The 20498-nt window shown below is 41.7% G+C and overlaps 1 pseudogene; it reads left to right on the top strand.

Annotated features, from left to right (window-relative positions):
- The window catches only part of LOC129656410 (ATP synthase subunit beta, mitochondrial-like), a 92116-nt pseudogene that overhangs the window by 68879 nt on the left and 2739 nt on the right, over positions 1 to 20498 (top strand).

Here is a 20498-nt window from a genome sequence, read left to right as displayed (position 1 = left end):
TGAGTGATTGCAATGCACCTTACTAGGTGGTGGTAGGTAGAGATGCACCCAGGAAGCCATGGGAACCTAAAGGAGGAATGTTCACATTATTACCTCAGGGAAGGCAGTCCTGGGTAGGCTTCAGAGAGAAGGTGATGGTTGAGATGAGCTTCGAAGCAGGAATAAAAATTAAAGACGTGAAGAGGGATTGAGAATAGGAGAGCACTGAGACATGAAACTACATTGAGGGCCTGTTCTTAATGGAGGCCAAAAGTGACTTGCGGAAGACAATATTTGAGAAATTCAGACACTTGCCATCCAGGAAAAAAACATATAATAGACTTGGATCCTAGGGCAGGAGTTCAGTCCTGGATAGATCCAATAAAGGCAGGAACCCTCATCCTAGTAACAGAACAGAATGATGGCAGAAGTTCAGTCATTTACAGTAGGATTTAGGGCAGGGAAAGACCAGCAGAAGGCTGATTCACACTACGGAGCTACAGCTGCCTTACTCCTTCATTCTACAAACATTTGCTGAGTAATTCCTATTCATCAGGCACTGGCTAGTTGCTGGGAATACGGAAGAGGACATGGCAGCTGCCTTCAGCTTGAATACTTCTTGCTGCCTCCATAGATCATAAAAGCAGATGGTAAGATATGTCTTGTTACAGGTCTGGTACTGTTGTTGAATACTTGGATGTGTCAACTAACTTGGTATTAAGAGCCTCTGGATGTGAGTTAAGTAGCTCATCTTGGAAGAAACTCAGGGTTCACAATGGAAGCCAAGCCTTATGGGGCCCAGCAGAAAAACATGGGAAAAGTTGTAACCTGTTGGCTCCCTGTCTTCACACTGACCATTGTGCCCAACTTATGATTGATACAAGTTGATTCTCTTTCCTTTAGTTTTACCATGGACCCAGGCAGGGTGTGAACAATCTTGGCTCTCTGTGAGCTTGCCCCATGGATGGAGGAATGGCTGGTGGAAGAGGCACCCCCAGTGACACTGAGGTTGTATTCAAACCAAGAAGCTACCTCTCTGCTTTCCATATCCCACTTTCTCTTTTTTGGATTCTAGCTTGACTCTGCTCTTACTCCCCGCTGATGCTGATAGAAACTGAAGATGTGGCATTGCTCAGGACTCAGAAATGGTCAACTGTTTTTGAATGTTTGCTCTAGCTTGCATGCATGTGTGCTAAGTCACTTCATTCATGTCTGACTCTTTGTGACCCCATGGACCATAGCCTGCCAGGCTCCTTTATCCATGGGATTCTCCAGGCAAGAATACTGGAGTGGGTTTTCATGCCCTCCTCCAGGGGATATTCCCAACCCAGGTGTGGAACCTGTGTCTCTTATGTCTCCTGCATTGGCAGGCAGTTTCTTTACCACTAATGCCACCTGGGAAAGACAGCATCCTGAATGATATGGGAAGCTTTTGGAGAGGAACTTTTTCTGATTTTCCCTCTCCCTTCTCCTCTATATCAAAAGTCTAGCTAATCTTCAAAAACTACTTCTTTTATGGAGTATTTCACAATAGCATCTATCCACCATTTACCCATCCAACCATCCATCCATTCATCTATCAATCCGTCTATCTACTTATTCATTTAACAAATATTTATTGAGCACCCACTATGTTAAAGACCCTGTGTATACAACAACGAACACTAGATTTTGTCCCCGCCTTCATGGAGTTTAACCACTTCATCTACAGGTATCTCTCATTTTCCTGACTGACCGTAGTTCTCTTTAGAAAGTTAGTCCCCTACTACATCCTGCTGTGGCCCGACATTTTCATGCGTTTGTGACTTATCTCTCCAGTACAATTATAAGCACAACAAAACCAGAACTGTGTCTAATGCTTTCTGATATCTGTCATGGGGCAGGTCCTGTTGCTACACAGAGAGTGTTTAATCTGTACTTGTGAATGAATCTGCAGGCGCAAATACTCTGCCCAGGTAGGAATGGAAGGTTCCTCTGGTGACTGTACTGGGACTTTGAGACACTGACTCATCCCTTTCCTGGCAGGCCTGCACTGGCCCATGGGTGGGGACTGAAGAGTGAGATGCTTTGTACAACAATCAGATTTAAGTACAAGGAAGAGCATGTACAATAAAAATTTAAAAAAGGAAAAGTGAAATATGACACTGGATGTCCTTGATGAAAAAGTGTGACTGCAGCTGTTTTCTCAGAGTACCATGGGCCATGTGACATCCTGCCATGCCATTCTCATGTCACCTACTGCAATCTGATACATTCTGGACCAGAAACTCCTGTATGGCTACAAACTGAGGCTGGGGTATAAGGGTGGGCTGTCTTAGTCTTAATTATCAAAACCATCAAACTCCCCTGTCCTACAAATCTTAGGCATAGAATTTCATTTTTTATCTGTGAATTTCTCCTTTTTTTTTTCACCTAAACTGAGAGCAGGACTGGCCTTTAGCAAACTGCAAATAAAAAGGTTTGGAGTACCCTCAACCTTTATTTTATTCACTCTTTCTCCCCTCCTTCCACCTTAACTGCACTCCTTTTTTCACCCATGGGACTTTCCAGGTGACTGAACTAAACCTGAGCACTATAACTACTGAAGCCCACTCCTTAGAGCCCAGGTTCTGCAACAAAAGAAACCACTGCAATGAGAAGCCCCCACATCTCACCTAGAGAGTAGCAAATGATCGCTGCAACTAGAGAAAGCCTGTGTACAGCAACGAAAAGCCAGCACAGCCAAAAAAATAAAAGATAAAAAAATAAGGCTATAAAAAATAAATAGAATCAAGCCTGATGGTAAAGAAGTCTTCCAGTGGAAGTTTGGATATCATCACTTAGAGGTAAAGGCATGAGAAACATTTGGGGCAAGCATACAGTGGCTCTGAGATCATACTAATTGTCAATGACTTGATACTGACTTTAGTGCTTCTGTTTCCTCCTTGCCTTTGTTATCAGGTAGTTTATCTTGGGGTTTCCCTGGTGGCTCAGCAGTAAAGAATCCACCTGCAATGCAGGAGACCAGAAGACTCTGGTTTAATCTCTGGGTCGGGAAGATCCCCTGGAGGAAGAAATGGCAACCTACTCCTGCATTCTTGCTTGGAGAATTCAATGGACCGAGGAGCCTGGTGAGCTACAGTACACAGGATCACAAAGAATCAGATGTGACTGAAGCAACTGAGCATGCATACATGCAGCTTATCTTAAGTTCAAATCTTTTAAAAAGTCAGCTTTTAATCTTTCACTATTGGGAAGACATGAGTTATAAACAAAGGGCATGGTTTCAGATATATCTATTTCCTAGATGCCCCATTTATAGAGTTCGATAGCATGCATCTTTAATAGAATTGACTAAAACTGTTGAAATTGTCAAATATCAAAGGAGAGTTTCTTTTGCTGACTAAGGAGATGAACACATGTCATAAAAGCAGTGACTCTTCAATTAGCTAATGACCTTCCCTGACGACTCAGATGGTAAAGAATCTGCCTGCAATGTAGGAAACCCAGGTTTGATCCCTGGGTCAGGAAGATTCCCTGGAGAAGGAAATGGCAACCCACTCCAGTATTCCTGCCTGGAGAATTCCATGGACAGAGAAGCCTGGTGGTCTACAGTCCATGGGGTTGCAAACAGTCTGACACAACTGAGTGATTAACACTTGCAACAATTTTGAGAGTCATTCTAATAGTCTATGAGGATAATTCAAGCAATAAAAGTTGTCACAGTGTGATTAATAGTCATTTGCTGCTAGGATTGTCCTGAGTTCAGATGGGGAGTGGTCAGGTCTATGGAGACTGGAAATCAAGAAAGACTTCTTGATTTGAAGTCTTAACCCTGAACAAAGGTCATTTTTTCCACAAAGTCTTTCCTGGTTTCCAGTCCCTGTGGAATTGACCTATCTCCTTATCTGTATCCTCTACTTATCAGGAGTATGCCCTCTTCTGTTAGACTGTGAGTCTTTCAGGCAGAGATTGGCCCATTCACATCTGTAGCCTCAGTGCTTACAAAATGTCTGTACAAGTGGATGCAATAAAGTATTTGTGAATGAATGAATAAATTTAGCCTTACTCCATTTGTGTGGGTGAACATATCTTTTTTGGATTGAACAGAAATCATAGAAACTTGGAATAAGGTAACTGTTTAGTTTTCGCTGGTCTCATCCATTTAAGGTACTGGATTAAAGACACATACAGAGGAGGGTTATGGTAAGGACAAGGGTGTTCTGTCAATTTCAGCTTCCCAGATGATGGTGCAGATAAGTTGTCAAGTGTGTTTTGATATGCATGGTTTGCCCAGGAGTTGGTCAGAGCTCCAGGAACCTATGGGACTTACTCCAGATGTGGCTATTTTAGCAAGTATTTCCTAAGGTAGATAACACACGTTTAAAGTTGAACTGTTCTATGCTATGATTATGTGGGGACCTGAGGCAATACTTTATCCTGTTCAAAATAGCTGAACTCCTCGGCATTGAGATAGTTCTAGCCAAGCTAGGATATTAAAACACCTCCTCTTGCCAAATACAACATGCAGCATGAACCCAGAGCCAATCTGCTAAGACATTGAAAGCAAACACGAGCAGGCAGACATACAAACAGCAATGTACACTGCTTGTAGCATAGATGGTTTTGGACAATTCAAGAATTCTGCATCCCAGCCAAGTGGTAAAAAGTTACAGGACGTGTTTTCATCTTGTTGGTAAAGATGGGGCTGCCTGTCCTCCCAGAGCGTAAGACCTGGCCCTTCTTTGTTGGGTTAAGCTCATGTCCACTGACAGATCCTCCTGCCCCACCAGGTGACCTTGGGCCTCCGAAGAGCCAGCTCCTTCCAGCAATCAAAAAGTTGCTACAGTTTCCATTCATTGGGGTATTCCTCTCCTTCAGCCTCACCCTCCAATTGTAGTTGGCCTGCTGTGATGATGCTAGCAGAGGCAATGCCAGTCACTCCTCTCTCCCTTTGGATAAAGGAGGAAACTTTGCTGGGAGGGAAGAGGAAGAAACTCTATTCTGGAGAGGATTAGGAGTAGCTTTGAAGTACAGTGAATGCCACTATTGTTGACTGAATTCTACTCTGTGCTGGGCACTTTATCCCTATTTCATTGAATCCTTCAAACAATCTGTAAGGTAAATACTAATATTATGAGCTCCACTTTGCTAATGAAGTTCAGAGGGATTAAATAACCCACCAGCTCAGTTAACCAGTGAGGGCTGCCCTCTGATGATTCAGCTTACCCTTCTGTTCCATATGGCCTCCTCTGCGTGTTATGTCCCAAAGGAAAGCTCCCTTAACACCTAGTTCTACAACAGTCTATTACACAGAGTGAAGTCAGAAAAAGTCAGAAAAAGAAAAACAAATATCATATATTAATGCATATATATGGAATCTAGAAAAATGGTACTGATGAACCTATTTGCAGGACAGGAATAGAGACTCGGACATAGAGAACAGTCTTATGGACATAGTGCAGGCAGGAGAGGGTGGGATGAGTTGAGAAAGCAGCATTAAAATTTGTACGTTACCATGTGTAGCATAGCTAGCTAATGGGAAGTTGCTGTATAACACAGGGAGCTCAAGCTGGTGCTCTGTGACAACCTAGAGGGGTGGGATGGGGTGGGAGGTGGGAGGGAGGTTCAAGAGGCAGGGAACATATGTATATCTGGAACTGATTCATATTGATGTCTGGCAGAAACCAACACAACATTGTAAAGTAATTATCCTCCAGTTACAAATAAATGATAGAAAAAGACCTGGTTCTACACTTTCTCCAGGACAATTGAGATGGGGAGAGATGAGCCAAGGGCCACCTCTGGGATAGGAAGAGGCTTAGCGCTCTAGAGAATGACTTCCTCCCTACGCTTGTGTGATGGCGCTTGGCCTTAAATAATTGAAACAAGATGACAAGGATGATCTCAAAAAGAGACCAGGCCTCGGAGCCTGGGCTTCTAGTTGGGGTTGCCTTCCATTCATTCAAACTCCTTTGGAGCCAATTTTGCAGAATTTAAGATTTTATTTATTTAATATAAATTGATATATTTTTCTTGACAGTAATATACACTTCACTGTGCTTGGGAAGGAAGTCTTATGATAGTCATTCTTGGTTATCAGATATTTTCTGAGCAACAACTTAGTAGCTGAAGGGGAAATAGCATTGTAAAGTTTGTCTGTTGACAGCAGCAGCAAGATAATATTAAACTTAATCTCATGTTTATCCTGGTACGACATTATTTAAACAACACGGAAAGAACCATGCTGGCCACTAGGACCAGGCAGTGGTCCTAGGCATCATTGGTCCTAGGCATCATAGGTCATAATCAATGACCAGGCATCATTACCAAAATGATGACTTTGGTAATATATGACTTCCAAATTCTTATTTTTACCTCTCATTAGAAATTTTACTGTCCTGATTTATCCATATAATTTTAACTGATATTTGGTGTTACCAGGGGGGTTTATTTCAATATCCTTAACAATTCCCACTAGGAAACTATTTTTACTACTCACTGCAATTGGATTGTTAAAGTTTCCTGTGTAAGAAAATTAGCATTTTTCCCATAGTTTTAAAAAAAAAAAAAAAAAGCAGACATTAAAAAAAAAGACCTTAAGGGAGAATCTCAGTTTGTGCTCCTGATTTGTGGTGGCTTTTTCTGGTTCATTTTTAAAGTATCCATTACCCAAAAGTCTCTAGAACATGTCCATGTTACAAAGTATAGTTAAACTATAGTTATATTTATAGTATTTTTGTATTTACTTATATTAAATTATATGTTTAAATATAGTTAAGTTACACAAACAATAGTTAAATGAATTACAGAAGCTAGAATAGGAAATCTTCATGAAAGAGAAAGAAGCCAGAAAAATGATGTCTGAGCATCTCTAACCCTCGGAGCCTGCTGTGTAGGTCAAGAGACAGGAGTGGAAAGAGTTGATGAGAAATCTCTTGAAGCACCCTTTTTTCTTCCTGAAAAATCCAGGGATAGCCGAGGAGAGTGGGGCATTCAGAGCCCTGGGATGCTGTGCCAGGAATAAGGATAACCTGGTATCATGGGCCAAGATGCCCCTCAATAAACATTTGTTGATTTCACTGAGAGTGATGAGTCTTACTAGTGCCCAGGTTCAGAATCATAAACTTCTTGCCTTGAAGCAACTCTGAATTGCCCTTAGATGCAACCAAAGAAATGCAGGTTTTGGAGGGCAAGCTAATGTGATGGAGACAGTTGGTAATTAGACTACTCTGAAATAGTTCCTGTTACACAAAGCTCTTATTTTGACGCAAATCAATGCATCACTCTTTCCCTTTAAACTTTCTCCATTTCCTATGCAACTAAATCACAGCATGACCTTTAACAGCCTCTCAGTCTAAAATTCCCTTTTTCTTGGCTTGGAGGCACCCTGTTGTGTGATCATTCTCTGTAATAATAACGTATTGATGTTGGCTCTTAGAATAATGACTATTTCACTAGGACACTGACTATTGTAACCAAAGGATTAGTTGAAACTACTCTTTTTTTTTGAAAGGAATCCAGCTGGAGAGGATCTTCTGTCCTGTTTGGAACTAATAGTCTTGAGAGGAGACTGTAGATTACATTTAATCCCAGGAATTATGTAGATGACGGAGGACGTTGCTAGAGCCAGGATGACTTGCTGGAGGGAGTCTTTTCTTCAGTCCATCCCTGCCGTACATGCTCCACCATGAACACTTAGAATGCAGCAAAGGTTGTTCACCTGTAACAAGAAGAGCCAATTCTGACTACATGTTGGATCTGTCTCTTTGACTTTCATCTCTGCCTTTCATTGCTTTTATTATTATAATCATACATAATAGCCTGCCTTAGAGAACCTTACCCCTCTGCCTGACTGTTAAACTAAAATGACTTAGTTTAGCTCATAAGGAGCTAACCCTGCCCATCTGTGAATGGCTGAAGGAAAGGAGAAATTAACACATCTCCTATTTTGCAAGATAATGGTCTTTTACTTTACTTCCCCACCTCCTTTCCCTTTCTGCTATGTAAAAGAAAGGGGCATCCATACCTCAATGAGATGGGTTTGGAGACACTAGTCTGCTGTCTTCTTGATCTGCTGGTGTGTGCGTGCTCGTTGTGCCCAACTCTGAGGCCCCACCAGGCTCCTTGTGTCCACCAGGCTCCTTGTGTCCATGAAATTTTTCAGGCAAGAATACTGGAGTGGGTTGCCACTTCCTACTCTAAGGGATCTTCCTGACCCAGGGATGAAACCCATGCCTGTTGCATCTCCTGCATTGGCAGGCAGATTCTTTACCACTAGCGCCATCTGAGAAACCAGATTTTGGAATAAAGTCGTATTCCTAGCCTCGACACCTCAGTTTATTGGTCTGTCATGCAGAGAGCAGAGTGAACTCGGTGTTGATAGCATATTCTTTGCTAAAAATTTTTGCCTCTTGCCTTCTCCATTGTCTCTATCCATTCAGAAAATGCCTACTCATCTTTCTAGATTCAAGTTCAAGTACTGCTTGCTCTACCAGCCTTCCCCAGCCTTCCCCCCAACCCTGTGCTGGAGCAGACACACTGCCGGTGGAGCTGGTGGCGTGCATCTCTTCCCAAATCTTTGCTCAGTGACTTCACTTTGGTATCTTGAAATCAATCAAGCTGGATATATATAAATCAAGGAAATCGCCAAATGCTACAAATAAGAACAGTCTCCCCGACCCCAAAGAGCTCATTTTTATTCATTTACCAGCACCTACTGGGTAACACTCAGCTGGTTACTTTACACAGAGAGAAAACCCTCGATGATAATAGAACAAGGATTATAACATGGAAGAATGATCTTTTCAAGTTGCAAATCTCACATGAGGAAACACACACAGAGAAGGTCTTTGCCACTAATTCCAGTTCTCTTTCTACACACAATTGTGAAGTTCTAAAGTTCTAAGCTGTCTAAAGCAACAGCTTCTGTTTTGGCAACATTTAAGATGGCAAAGGCTCCCTAGAAAAAGGTACTCCTGGGATTCAGTAAGACAAAGTGACAGTGAGGAAAGCTAAAATGCTGGGTTGGAGGGAGAAGACAGGAGGTAGGGTGGGACAGGGATTCGGAAGCCCTACCACGCCAAGACAGAAAAACCCAAATCCAATCTTTTGATCTCCCTGTGGCTAACAGCTCCAAGCCACACAAAGCTGAGAGAGCCTTTCAAGATGAAGGATTTCCACTCTGTATTTTGTCATTAGCTTTGTTTTTTGTTTTATTTTTGTTATTTTAGCTGAAGGGTGGATTTGGACTGGACTGAGTGTATGTGCTATGGGGAAGGGGCACGCAGCTGTCTCAGAGGTGACAGCAAAGCTTTCTGGGAGCTAAGCCATAATTAAGTGATAGGACAAATGTCAAATTTCAACAAGTGAAGCTCAGGAGAATTATCCGGATATGTTTCTATCCCACATGAAAACACAGGACTAATCCCCAAACAGGGTGTTGATAACAGATACCAGGAACTTATCCTTTGAGATCCTCTTAGGAGTTTAAAGCCAAGTTAATACCATTTGAAAGGTGATGAAAGTTAGGACTTCTATGAAATTGATTTAAGATCCATAAAATATTGCCAAGTGAACTCTAACAAGACTTCTCTGAAGCTTTCAGGTAAGAAGAAATGAAAGAGGGACCAGAAAAACAAATAAAATTTCTAATATAGTTGAAGATTATCATTAGAGATGATACACCCCTAATGAACTCTGCATTAGGGTGGGACAGAGACGGTCACGGAGTTTGGTATTTCTAATAAAAACGAAATTATATGAGCAATCCATGGTCCTTAGTAGTATTTATTTTCAAAGCTCAAGAGTTGTTTATATGTTTTTCCTTTATCCTGTGTTCTTAAAGCCAATTAGTCATGAAGCGGTGTCTCCCACTGTCTTGTTCTGTGGTATGTTTGCCTTCAGTCTGATCCTCAGAGCTCTGGCTCTGGGGAGGAGGTCAGGGGGCGATCTGCTTCCCAGAACTAGCTTTAAAATGCTTTTCTTTCCCCTTGGTTTGTGGTTATCATTAGCAGGGTCATAGACAGGGTTATGTTTTTGAGAAATGCATTCTTTTCTACCCAAGCTGGTGCTACCTATGAAATATCCCTCTCTGCCTGCAAAGAGAGGTTCAAGACATCAAGCGTTCTTGAGTGGGGTTCCCAAGAAAGGGGCTAAGGCACAGTGGTAGTCCTTGAGAAAGCAGGCAAAAGAATTTCAGCAGGCCTTTCTTTGGGTGCCCTCAAGCCTTCCCTTCTCATCACACCATGAGCCAGGCCCTCCGGAAACAGCTCACAGGGTTAACAGCCAGTCCCCCTGTCTGGAACCCAATGATCCCAGAGCTCCAGGCTCTCAGCGTGTGGACGGCATTTATCTCTACTAGCTCCTTCTAATACATTCTTTCTGCACTCAGTCTGCAACCACAAAGGGATATTATTAAAAACACAAAAAAGACGTAGATAAGAAACTTAATATGCCAATTAAAATACCAAGCAGAAACCAGAAGAATACCATTCTCAGACTTACAATTCCCTGTACATATGCTGCCCCAAAGGAACTCCAGAAAGCACTACCCAAGCTAAAAGGAAATCTTTTAGTCATCTTGGAGCACAACACCACTTAGAGCTGAGAGATTTACCTCCTGGCTTGAGAGAGGTTTTACACTAAATTATTTGACATCCCCAACTCCCACGTATTGGCAGCTCTGTAATTGTTTGTGAATTCCTAATAATAATAGCTACCATTTCCTAAGTCCTTGGGGCTTCCCTGATATCTCACTTGGTAAAGAATCTGCCTGCAATGCAGGAGACCTGGGTTTGATCCCTGGGTTGGGAAGATCCCCTGGAGGAGGGCTAGGCTACCCACTGCAGTCTTCTGGCCTGGAGAATTCCATGGAATATATAGTCCATGGTGTCACAAAGAATCGGACACAACTGAGTGACTTTCATTTTCACTAAGTCCTTATTTGGATCACAAGCCATTAGATGTTATATATATATATGAGAAGGAAATGGCAACCCACTCCAGTACACTTGCCTGGAAAACCCCATGGATGGAGGAGCCTGGTAGGCTACAGTGCATGAGGTCACAAAGAGTTGGACACGACTGAGCGACTTCACTTCACTTCACTTCACTTCATACATATATATATACATATAGACACACATATATATACAACCCATATACATGGTCTACCTGGTGGCCCAGATGGTAAAGAATCCATCTGCCTATGCAGAAGACCCAGGTTTGATCCCTGGTTGGGAATATCCCCGGAGAAGGAAATGGAAACACTCCAGAATTCTTGCCTGGAGAATCCCATGCACAGGGGACCTGCTGCTGCTGCTGCTAAGTCGCTTCAGTCGTGTGCAACTCTGTGCGACCCCATAGATGGCAGCCCACCAGGCTCCACCATCCCTGGGATTCTCCAGGCAAAAACACTAGAGTGGATTGCCATTTCCTTCTCCAATGCGTGAAAGTGAAAAGTGAAAGTGAAGTTGTTCAGTCATGTCTGACTCGTAGTGACCCCATGGACTGCAGCCCACCAGGCTTCTCTGTCCATGGGATTTTCCAGGTGAGAGTACTGGAGTGGGGTGCCATTGCCTTCTCCGACATGGGAGCTAGGCAGGTTATAGTCCTGGGTCGCAAAGAGTCAAACAAACATGACAGAAAGACTTTCATACACACACACACACACACACACACACACACACATATAATTTTATGCTCATAAGAACTCTATAAGAGAACTCTGTACTAAGCCATAAAAAAGAATGAAATAATGCCATTTACAGCTACATGGATGGACCTAGAGATTATCATACTAAGTGAAATAAGCCAGACAAAGGCAAATATCATATGATATCACTTACATGTGGAATCTAAAAAAAAATACAAATTAATTTACTTACAAAATAGAAACAGACTCATAGACATAGAAAAATAAGCTATGGTTACCAAAGGGGAAAGGTGGAAGGGAGTGGTAAATCAGGAATTTGGGTGTAACATATACACACTGCTGTATATAAAATAGATAATCAACAAGGACCTACTGTATAGCACAGTGAACTATACTCAGTATTATGTAGTAACCTATATGGGAAAAGAATCATTGTGCTGTATACCTGAAATTAACATAACACTATAAATTGTACTTCAACAAAAATTTTTTTTTAAATTTCTACTATCCAGAAAAAATAGAACTCTATAAGATAGGTATTGCTGCTGCTGCTAAGTCGCGTCAGTCGTGTCCTACTCTGTGCAACCCCATAGACGGAAGCCCACCAATACCCCCATATTATAGATGAAGAAATTAAATGTTTAAAAATTTATTAATTTTCTTACCTTATGCCAGGTGCTGGGATAGGGCTTTTACACAAATGACTTCATTTTCCTTGGCTTGTCCTTGACTTAACACTTCTGAAATGCCAAGTATTCCAAGAGCTTTGCACATATTAATGCACATAATTCTCCCAACAGTACAATGATGTAGATGCCATCATATGGCCAGTTTTCAGATGGTGAGGCGGAGCAGAGAGGTTAAGGGCTTTTCCATAGTTAAGTGGTAGAGCCAGGAGATGAACCCAGTCTGGCTTTCAGACATAGACTGAGCACATGGAGCCTAAACCACCTGAATACATTGCTTCGTCTCACAGCTACCCTCTCAGGTGGGTGGGTGTTGTTTCAGACAAGATCATTTGCCCAAGAACCTCCAGCAGAAGAGGTTTTGAAGTGAGGTCTCTGGGACCCTAGGGCCTTGTTCAAGTGACCTGCTGTCTATCCATCCTGCCTTTCCCCATTAGGGCCTTGGAGCTTCAGATATTTCAGGAATAAAAAAAGGAACTTTACCAACTGCTCACCAGAATGAAGGACTGGACTCTGTTCCTAGTATATATTCAGTAAGCATTCTTAGCTAATTCTGAACATTAATTAGACATTACTTAGAAGGGAACAGATGCTCACATAGCATGGATCAGGGGCCACAAGATATTTCTTTTGGTTCTCATCCAAATTGCACAATATAGAAATCTTTGCAAAATAATACTTGTGTAAAAGTAATGGACATTGTGCCAGATGCTGCTTATCACTGTTATTTATCATTCTCTTTATTTTATTCTTATATTTTAAAAATTGAAACCAGCATGAAAAGAACATTTCAATATTGTTATATATATGTATATATATATGTGTCTATGCATATATATCCACATACATACACAAATACAAACAGAATTACATCTTTCAATCTTGGAACTGCCTGTTTTAAGTTGCATGTAACTTCTCTCAAATTCTTTCCTAAAAAATTTACAATAAAGAAAAGTTCATGAGAGATGCTAAACACAGATAGAATGTTTGGTTTTACTTAAGCGGAAGTTTAAATATAAATAATTTTTGTAAAGCAAAGAATATCTTAGGACTTTAAATCAAGTTCAGAGAGATGATTTCTGTTGGACGCCCAATGACCTCTACTTTGTGGTATTCATGTCTTTGTATAACCCCCTCTACTTGATCATCAGTTCAGTCGCTCAGTCGTGTCTAACTCTTTGCGACCCCATGGACTGCAGCATAACGGGCCTCCCTCCCCATCACCAACTCCCAGAGTTTACTCAAATTCATGTCCATTGAGTCGGTGATGCCATCCAACCATCTCATCCTCTATTGTCCCCTTCTCCTCCTGCCTTCAATCTTTGCCAGCATCAGGGTCTTTTCAAATGAGTCAGTTCTTCACATCAGGTGGCCAAAGTATTGGAGTTTCAGCTTCAGCTTCAGCATCAGTCCTTCCAATGAATATTCAGGACTGATTTCCTTTAGGATGGACTGGTTGGATCTCCTTGCAGTCCAAGGGACTCTCAAGACTCTTCTTCAACACCACAGTTCAAAAGCATCAACTCTTTGGTGCTCTGCTTTCTTCACAGTCCAACTCTCACATCCATACATGACCACTGGAAAAACCATAGCCTTGACTAGACGGACCTTTGTTGGCAAAGTAAAGTCTCTGCTTTTTAATATGCTGTCTAGGTTGGTCATAGCTTTTCTTCCAAGGAGTAAGCATCTTTTAATTTCATGGCTGCAATCACCATCTGCAGTGATTTTGGAGCCCCCCAAAATAAAGTCTGTCACTGTTTCCATTATTTCTCCATCTATTTGCTATGAAGTGATGGAACCAGATGCCATGACCTCAGTTTTCTGAATGTTGAGCTTTAAATGAACTTTTTCACTCTCCTCTTTCACTTTCATCAAGAGGCTCTTTAAGTATTCTTCATTTTCTGCCATAAGGGTGGTGTCATCTGCATATCTGAGGTTATTGATATTTCTCCTGGCAATCTTGATTCCAGCTTGTGCTTCTTCCAACCTAGTATTTCTCATGATGTACTCTGCATATAAGTTAAATAAGCAGGGTGACAATATACAGCCTTGACGTTCTCCTTTTCCTATTTGGAACCAGTCTGTTGTTCCTTGTCCAGTTCTAATTGTTGCTTCTTGACCTGCATACAGTTTTCTCAAGAGGGAGGCCGGGTGGTCTGGTATTCCCATCTCTTTAAGAATTTTCCAGTTTATTGTGATTCACACAGTCAAAGGCTTTGGCATAGTCAATAAAGCAGAAGTAGATGTTTTTCTGGAACTCTCTTGCTTTTTCGATGATCCAGCGAATGTTGGTAATTTGATCTCTGGTTCTTCTGCCTTTTCTAAAACCAGCTTGAACATCTGGAAGTTCATGGCTCATGTACTTTTGAAGCCTGGCTTGGAGAATTTTGAGCATAACTTTACTAGCATGTGAGATGAGTGCAATTGTGTGGTAGTTTGAGTATTCTTTGGCATTGCCTTTCTTTGGAACTGGAATGAAAACTGACCTTTTCCAGCCCTGTGGCCACTGCTGAGTTTCCAAATTTGCTGGCATTTTGAGTACACTACTTTCACAGCATCATTGGTTGGACTTACTGACTCATTTCTACAGACAAGAACACAGGAGAAGTGATGGCATGTTATCTCAAGATAAGTTATAAAAGGACAGTGGCTTCAGTCTCCAGTGTTCTCTCTCACTCCCAATTACTCACCCTGGAGGAGCCAGCTGCCATGCTGTGAGGTGCCCTTGTGGGGAGGTCCCCATGGCAAAAATGTATGTCTCCTGCCAACAGCCAGTGAGAATGTGAGACCTACCAACAGCCATGTGGGTGAGCCTGGATATGCTGGCAGCCCCCAGCCCAAACCTTGACTGCAGCCTTGGGAGAGACCCTGAGTCAGAAGCACCCAGTCTAGCTGCATCCAGACTCTTGACTCATAGAACTTGTGAGATAATAAATTTTTGTTGCTTTAAGCCAACTGAGTGTGGTGGTAATTTGTTGAGCAGCCCTGAATAATCAATAAAGAGCTTCCCTGGTGATTCAGTGGTAAAGAATTTGCCTGCAATGCAGGAGACCTGGATTTGATCCCTGGGTTGGGAATATCCTCTAGAGAAGGAAATGGCAAGCCTCTCCAGTATTCTTGCCTGGGAAATCCCATGGACAGAATCCTTGGGGTCACGAGTCAGATAGGACTTAGTGACTAAACTACCACCACCATAGTCAATAATGCAACAACAACAAAAAAAAAGGATAGGCTACGGAGCCAAGGAAAGCTTGACTAAAGTCTACTTGAGTAACACAGCTGTGCGATGGTGGACAATTTAACCTCTTTGAGCCTCCACTTCCTCATCTATGAAGCAGAATAATGGTTAATACCTTACAAGACTATTACCATTATTCAATTGAATAACATTTACTAAGTGACTAGTGAAAGGTCTGAGATAATTTGGGTGCTGCTGGGCTACATCCCACAAGCCTGCAAGCCCTATACTTGCTTATCCTCAAGACCAAAGAGTCTGGAGTCAGTGACAGAGACATCAATGGTTTAATGGATGGGGCGATCTTACACGTATGAAGTCAGGTCCTGGAACAACATCTGACCCTGTGTGGCCGATGGCAGGCAAGACATGGCAGCAGGCTTTGCTCCATGGTGGGGTAGGTGTAGGGGGATAGGGAGGGTAGTGTGTGCGTGTTTTCAGTTACAAGCGGAATTGACAGTCAGGTTGACAGTCTGTTACCAGGGAAGCCCACTGAGGAAGATGCCCTTCACTGCTATCATAGTGGAGATGGTTCTGATCTAAAGATTAGAACCATCACTTGCTGGGTCTGAGGGCAAGTACTGATTAGGCTCTGTGATTATGAGGGAAGGTCAGACAGGTGAGCAGGATGTTAATGAAGCAGGGACTGGTCAAGCAGGGGATGTATAGAGAGCAAGAGAGCAGCCATCTTGAGTGGCCTGACCATTCAGATGCTAATCTAATATTTCCTGTCTCTTTCCTCCCCTCTCAGTACTCCCTTTGTTCCCATCTTTCTTCTTTATTACCCTTTATTGAGCAATGAAGTATTTGAAACAATAGTGAGAGTGGAAAATTTTGAGTCCAGTGGTGTTTAAGAAGACAGGATAGAGCAGAACCTCAAACATCGTGACAGTAACGCTTGCCCTAGAGGTGCAGGAAGAGATGAGCAGTCACCCCGAAAGACGCGTTTTCTTGCCAACAGGTTTGTTTTCTGATTTCATTACAGGACTGGTTATAAAGATATGCAGGTGTTTAGTTATCTCTTCCCCCTAAACTGAATATTCTCAGAGTGATGAATGAAAGATGAACTCAAGTTACCATGATTTTTCCCATAGTGTTAAATATACACTGTCTTCTCCCAACATTTCTGAAACTAATTTTATTCTTTTTCTGGGGAAGAATAAAACTGAAGAAAAGAGCAAACCAGAGGTTCAGCAGCCTTTGGCAGCTCCTCCGAGGTATACAGAGGCCCCAGGTTCCCAGCTGAGAGCAGGGTCTAATATCTGAAATGAAACAAAAGCATTTATTGACTGTTAGGCAGACAGACAGAGGAGCCTGGTGGGCTACAGTCCATGGGGTTGCAAAGAGTCGGACACGATTAAGCACACACATGCACAGAAGCAAGCAGCTTACATTTCCTGATACTCCAAGACCAGTCCTAAATTCATCTTAGTTAAAAGTTTGGTTATAGGGCTTTCCTGGTGGCTCAGAGCTATAGAATCTGCTTGCCAATGCAGGAGACGCTAGGTTGATCCCTGGTCCAGGAAGATCCCACATGCTGTGGAGCAAGTAAGCCCATGCACCACAATTATTGAGCCTGTGCGCTAGAGCCTGGGACCTGCAAATACTGAGCCCACACATCATAACTACTGGAGCCTGCATGCCCTAGAGCCCATGCTCTGCAGTAAGAGAAGCCATTGCAGTAAGAAGCCTGTGTACCGCAACTGCAGAGTAGCCCAGCTCGCCGCAAGTAGAGAAAAGCTCGAGCAGCAACGAAGACCCAGCACAGCCAAAAGAAAGTTTGTTTACAGTATGGCAAGTGTCAAAGAGCACTAGAAACAGCGAGGAGAACCACCTGCTGGTCCTCTGTCATCCACTTGCCACGTGACCATGAACCTAGATAACAATATTTCTGAAGTTAAAAGAGAGGAAGAAATGGTCCCTAAGATTCCTTCTGGTGAAAAAAGCCATTAAACTAGTTACAGTCTTCCATTTTCCTTCCCTGTCCCGGCCTCCTGCTCCCTGAACTGAGCCTTCTACTTAGATATGTCTGAACCAGAAACAAATAAATATAACATTATGCTGTAATTTAGAGCACATAAAGTCTGCTTTTGATTATAAAATCTGGATTTAGAATGAGAACTCCTGATAGCCTGTAGTGGTGGGAGCAAAATGTATATGGAGCTAGGCATGGGGATAAAATTAAAGCCTCATATCCCTCAGTATGAAGTCAACACACAGTGCTTAACACTAAAAAGTGAAGAAGTAGCAATACACAAATGCTATTGAGAGATAAGAAAATAAATATCAAAAGAACTGACTGAAGACTTAAAAGTGAATGAGTCTGGGAAAAAAGGGGACTGCTATTCTTTATAACAAGACTATTAAAATATCAATTCTTAGAAGTAAATACTTTTAAACTTTGATTAAAAAATAAAAACGACAACTAATAAACACATTCTCTCAAAAAATAAAAACATTTAAGCAGTAGTGGATATGCAGGCAGACAGTAGATGAGGCAAGTATTAGTCGATACGAGGTAGGCCCATGTAAACACTGCAAGCCAGGAGGAGATTTTTAGTCTTTATTCTAAAATCTGTGGAAAACCCCAAAAATAACTTAAACAGAGATGCCACACGATCAGATCTGCTTTTGAAAACAGCAATCCATAAGACTAAAATTCACGAGAAGAGGGATCAAAACAGTTTACTGTAACCGATGCATCTAGAGGCAGAGCCTGATGGCTCTCAATAAATAACTGATGAATGAATGAAAGTCCATTTCCTTCCGCATGTCTGCTTTCTCATCTGTGTAATGGGGAGAAAAAACCCACTTCTTACCTTGTCTGCCTTTTTTTTTTTTATCTATTTCCAAGAAGACTGGGAAGATAAATGATGTAATAAATATAAAATATCTTGAGCATCTTATGAAGCGCCAGTCCTTAAAAGAGTGGTAGCAAAAAGATCCTGGTAGGCTGAGAAGTAACACATCTGTAAATTACATTAAATATAAATATCTGCTCTAGTTTATGACGGTAGAATTATCCCGAATGAAACAGTGAGGGACTGAGAGTCCACTTCAGAAAAACTGATTCCTGAAATTGTTTTTCCATTTGCATTTAAAGATGTTTAGACTGAAGTAAACATTTTCTTCTTGGGAGCACACTATAAATGCAGCCTAGTCAATAAGTCAGGTTGTGTGTGTGTGTGTATGTGTTTGTGTGTGTAAACACACATATATATTGCATATTTATCATATGAGCATGCTTTCTAGAAATTTATGTGAGCAGCAGGAGTTTGTCATAAGCAATAAAATCTTTTATGTGGATTCTTTCCCATTCTTTCCAAGGGGATTTCTCTCTCTCTTTTTTTTTTTTTTTTTTTTCCACAGCTCAGTTTCAGACTCAAGTGAGTCCCTGCTGCTATTTTTTCCCCAGTCACTCTTGTCTTCCTTGCCTTTGCCAGAGCACACTGAAGCGAAAGGCGGGCCATTCTTGGACTGGTATTTGCTGATTAAATGAGGACTTTTGGCATCAATGGCCTTTTGCAGTTTGGCAGGTCATGAAGAGCTGGAGGAAACATTCCCATCCCATATTATTTGTGACAGAATTCAGGTGATTACAGAACAGAGAAGTTCACGGAACTATTAACATTCCCCCGAGAGATCACTGTTGAAAGGATGAACCATGAGGGATATTTGAAGTGTGTGAAAGGCCTTCCTTGCCTCACTCCGACTCTTACTGTCAGAGCTGGATACTTGCAGCCTAAAGTCTTCACTCTGCCTTTGTGGCACTGAAATAGTCTCACTTTACCTTGACATTGTCAGGCACCCAAGCACTGAACTTGAGATTCACCATAATAGCTCTAGCCTCACTCTTAGTCTGCCCCTGCATCCGTCTTTCTACCTCACTCATTCTATCTTACAAATATGAAAAAATCTTCTCAGGTGTTAACTAAAAAATAAATTCCATCAGTCTTTAATTTGTTTGCAGAGAAATAGAAAAAATGGAAGATTTATAAAGTGGAAAATACAAAACATTTTTGAAAGAAACTAAAGACCTAAATAAATAGGTCAATCCCATGTTCATGGATCAGAAGATTTAAGGTTGCTAAGAGAGCAATACTCCCCCAACTTATTTACAGATGTGACATATTCTATTAAAATCTCAGCTGCCTTTTTTTTTTTTTTACCAGATATTAACAAGCTGTTCCTAAATTTATATGGAAATCTAGGGATCCAAAATAGCCAAAACAATCTTTAAAAAGAACAAAGTTAGAAGACTCATACTTCCTGATCTGAAGACTCTCTATGCTGCTGCTGCTAAGTCACTTCAGTCATGTCTGACTCTGTGTGACCCCGTAGACGGCAGCCCACCAGGCTCCCCCGTCCCTGGGATTATCCAGGCAAGAACAGTGGAGTGGCTTGCCATTTCCTTCTCCAATGCATGAAAGTGAAAAGGGAAAGTGAAGTCGCTCAAGTCGTGTCCGACCCTCAGCGACCCCATGGACTGCAGCCTACCAGGCTTCTCCATCCATGGGATTTTCCAGGCAGAAGTACTGGAGTGGGGTGCCATTGCCTTCTCCGGAAGACTCTCTATAGATCTACAGTAATCAAGACAGTGTGATTTTGGCATAACGAAACACATACTGATCAATGGAATAGAACTGATGGGAGAGAAATAAACTCTTACATTTATGTCAAAGAACAAGGGTGCCCAAACAATTCAATGTGTAAAGAATTATCTTTCACAAAGGGTGCTAAGACAACTAGATATTCACATGGAATGAATGAAGTTGAACCCCTTACCTTAAAAAATATATGGAATTAAGTGGAAATGGATTATAGACCTCAATGTAAGAGCTAAAACAATAAAGAAAGCATAGGTGTAAGTTTTTGTGATTTGGATTATATAATCATTTTTTAGGATCACCAAAGTACAAACATACACAAAAAACATTGGACTTCATCAAAATTTAAAATTTTC

Source organism: Bubalus kerabau, chromosome 6 (assembly GCF_029407905.1).
Source record: "Bubalus kerabau isolate K-KA32 ecotype Philippines breed swamp buffalo chromosome 6, PCC_UOA_SB_1v2, whole genome shotgun sequence".
Classification (NCBI taxonomy): Eukaryota; Metazoa; Chordata; class Mammalia; order Artiodactyla; family Bovidae; genus Bubalus; species Bubalus kerabau.
The sequence above is the reverse complement of the archived record's forward strand: the minus strand, read 5'-3'. Positions and strand labels throughout refer to the sequence as shown.